The sequence below is a fragment of the Marmota marmota genome, unplaced genomic scaffold (assembly GCF_001458135.2).
Source record: "Marmota marmota marmota unplaced genomic scaffold, marMar, whole genome shotgun sequence".
NCBI lineage: Eukaryota > Metazoa > Chordata > Mammalia > Rodentia > Sciuridae > Marmota > Marmota marmota.
In genome coordinates this window covers 45,164,269-45,168,369 of record NW_025999932.1, presented here as the reverse complement: position 1 = coordinate 45,168,369, position 4,101 = coordinate 45,164,269, and positions in this window count along the sequence as shown.

Below are 4,101 nucleotides of genomic sequence, written 5' to 3'. Positions count from 1 at the left end.
CACAACATCTTTGTTTGTATGTGGTTCTGAGGATCGAACCCGGGCCGCACGCATGCCAGGCGAGCGCGTTACCGCTTGAGCCACATCCCCAGCCAAAGAATATTTTTTTAAAATGTTAATTACTTGACTCTTTAAGCAAACTTAATTTAGTTCACACATAACTGTTTTATTCTCTAATGCATTGTTTTCAGGATATAGTTCCGATTTATTTTACTTTTTTATCGTTTGTGTTTCCTGTCTGCTTTTTCTTTCCACATTTATTTAAATTAGCACATTGTAGTTGTACATAATGATGGGATTTGTTGTTACGTATCATACATGTGCACAATATAACAATAAATTTGGCCAGTATCACTCCCCAGAACTTTCCCCGTCCCCCCACTTCCTGGTCCCTTTCCTCTACTGATCTCCCTTTGATTTTCATGAGATCCCTACCCACAACCCCCACCTTTCGTTTCCTTTTTCCCCCTCTAGTTCCTACATATGAGAGGAAACATATGACCCTTGACCTTCTGAGTTTGGCTTATTTCACTTAAAATAATGGCCTCAAGTTCTATCCATTTGCCTGCAAATGACATATTTCATTTTTCTTTGTGCCAGAATAAAACTCCATTGTGTATATAGATCACATTTTTTTTATCCATTCATCCATTGATGGACACCTAGGCTGGTTCCATAGTTTGGCTATTGTGCTGCTATAAACATGGGTATGCATGTATCACTATAGTATGATGATTTAATTCTCTAGGATAAAATACCAAGGAGCAATACAGCTGGGTCATAATGATGGTTCCATACCTAATCTTTTGAGAAACCTCCACACTGATTTCCATAGATATTGTACTAATTTACAGTCCCATCAACAGTGTAAAACTGTTACATTTTCTCTACAGCCTCTCCAGCATTTATTATTGTATGTATTCTTTATGATTGCCATTCTGACTGGTATGAGATAAAGTCTCGGTGTAGTTTTGATTTGCATTTCCCTAATTGCTAATGATATTGAACATTTTTTTCATGTATTTTATTTAGAGACAGGGTCTTGCTGAGTTGCTTAGTGCCTCACTTTTGCTGAGGCCGGCTTTGAACTCTCGATCCTCCTGTCTCAGCCTCCCGAGCTGCTGGGGTTACAGGCATGTGCCACCGCACTCGGCTATACCTTTGTTTTATTTATTTATTTTTATGTGGTGCTGATGATAGAACCCAGTGCCTCACGCGTGCTAGCAAGTGCTCTATCACTGAGCTACAACCCCAGCCCCATCTCTTATTTTCTCAACAGAAGCTTGGTCTTCTTCTCCTTGGTCATCTTCTTGGCCAGAACCATTCACCTTCCAGCAAGTCAGGGAAGATCAGGCCCAGGTATTGCATAAATTGGTCTTAGACTCACTAAAGTAAAGGCCCAGGAATTTAATTTTCTTTCTTTTTTTTTTTTTTTAAGAGAGAGAGAGAGAGAGAGAGAGAGAGAATTGTAATATTTATTTTTTTAGTTTTCGGCGGACACAACATCTTTGTTTGTATGTGGTGCTGAGGATCGAACCCAGGCCTCACGTATGCCAGGCGAGCGTGCTACCACTTGAGCCACATCCCCAGCCCTTCTTTTTTTTTTTTTTTTTAATATTTATTTTTTAGTTGTAGTTGGACACAATACCTTCGTTTATTTATTTATTTATTTTTATGTGGTGCTGAGGATAGAACTCAGGGCCTCTCACGTGCTAGGCAAGCGCTCTACTGCTGAGTCACAACCCCAGCCCCCAGGAATCTAATTTTCTATGAGTGTTGTTCCAAAATATTGCCCGTTTCCATTGAGATTTCTAAGATGATACCACGTGGATCCTGAAAGTCCTGGCAATCATTTTGGCTGCCATGAGATAAAAATCTAGCTTAACGGATAACATGCTGTGAGACTGTTATTTAACTGAACATTCCCCCCTCATTTTAGAATAAGGAAGTTCTTAATTCTTGCTAGATATTCATTGACCCAGAATAAAGACTAACTCCTCCAGTCACGATTGCACCTACATTTGGCTGTACATTTAAGATCTGGCCAATTTCATGTCATCAGAAATGATATATAATTTAACCAAATGGGGCAGAATCGTGCCCTCCTTTTCCCCTTCCCCTTCCCTGTGGCTGCAATGTGTACATGAAGGTGAATCAGCTTGAAGCATGTAGACCAGGACAATATCCTAAGGACAGCAGAACAGGAAGACAGAAAAGCCTGGGTCTCCAGTGATTTTGTAGATCAGGGTCCATCCACATAACATTGAAATTCTTTCTATGAGAAACTTATTTAAACAATGGTAGGGTTTCTAATATGTACAACCAACCTATATCCTAACCAATGCATAAAGTAAGAGAAAACATTGTCTAGTGATATTTTTCTGTACAGAGAAAGCCTTGAGGACAGTGAGCCTCTGGATTAGGCTGTGCCTAAAGTGAATGGCATTGCTGAATTTTTCAGATACAACAGTCAAAACGTTCTATTTTCTAAGATCTAAATTAAGGTTCTGTTGCTTACAACTTAAATTCCCGGAACCTCTCTTTCTTTAAAGTATAAACATATCCATTTGGGAAGAAATGCTTTGCATATCATTTACAAAAAGTCCTACTTAACTAGTTTTCTTAGAATTAAGGATTAGTTTGCTCCAAAAGAATAGTCCTCATCAAGATAATTGATAGTTAACAGGCCAGGGATATAGCTCAGTGGTAGAATGCTTGCCTCGCCTGAGGGAGGCCTGGGTTTGAGCACTGCCAAAATAGGGAGGGTTAGGGAGGGAGGGAGGGAGGGAGGTGCCTTAAGTTCCAAGTAACAATTTGATGTAATCAAATTTTGATTGACCATCAGAAAGTTGATTGCCCATAGATAAGGTTGTTTTAAAAGAAAAATGTCTCAGATATAGAGGGAATGATACACAACAATATCTGTTTCCTTCCTTTCCTGTACCCCAAAACACCTTGAATTCTCAAGGTCAAAATGTAAGGAATAACAGGACATGGTGGCACTTGTGGCTCAGGAGGCTGAGGCAGGAGGATCTTGAGTTCAAAACTAGCCTCAGCAACAGCAAGGCGCTAAGCAACTCAGTGAGACCTTGTCTCTAAATAAAATGCAACTTAGGGCTGGTGATGTGGCCCAATGGTTAAGCATCTCTTCCTAGAAATTCTTTGGCTGAAAAGTTTAACATATTCTGCAGCCTTTTCCTTAGTTTTCTTAGTACAATGTTTATTCAGAGCAATGTGACAGCATTTTTGTACTACAGGACACGTAGAATTAATGAGACATTGAATCTTTGTGCTTTGGTCCTGGTTTCTTACCTCCTTTGTGTAAGAACTTTCTGACAGCATTTTGGTAGACATCACCTTTAGAGAGATTGATATGTTTATGGTTTCTGCTTGCTCTTTTGGACCCCAAGTGATGAGACACAGTTGTATCCGTAAGTCTAGGAATATCCTTCCTTCCTTCCTTTATTTATTTATTTATTTTAAAGAGAGAGAGAGGAGAGAGAGAGAATTTTTTAATATTTATTTTTCAGTTTTTGGTGGACACAACATTTTTATTTTGTTTTTATGTGGTGCTGAGAATCGAACCCAGTGCCCCACGCATGCCAGGCGAGCGCATTACCGCTTGAGCTACATCCCCAGCCCCTATTTATTTATTTTTAATAATAATCAAGTTGAGAACACTGGGATTGGCATCCACAACACCCTCTACCACCACCACCAAAGATATGCTGTCTCTCCCCTGTTCTCCTTAGTCCGAACAGGAATGTCCCTTACTCAGTGGATGGTGGGTCAAGACACACTTCTTTTTTTTTTTTTTTTAATTTTTTATTGTTGGCTGTTCAAAACATTACATAGTTCTTGATATACCATATTTCACACTTTGATTCAAGTGGGTTATGAGCTCCCATTTTTACCCCATATACAGATTGCAGAATCACATCAGTTACACATCCATTGATTTACATATTGCCATACTAGTGTCTGTTGTGTTCTGCTGCCTTTCCTATCCTCTACTATCCCCCCTCCCCTCCCCTCCCCTCCCCTCTTCTCTCTCTGCCCCCTCTACTGACATTCATTTGTCCCCCGTGTATTATTTTTCCC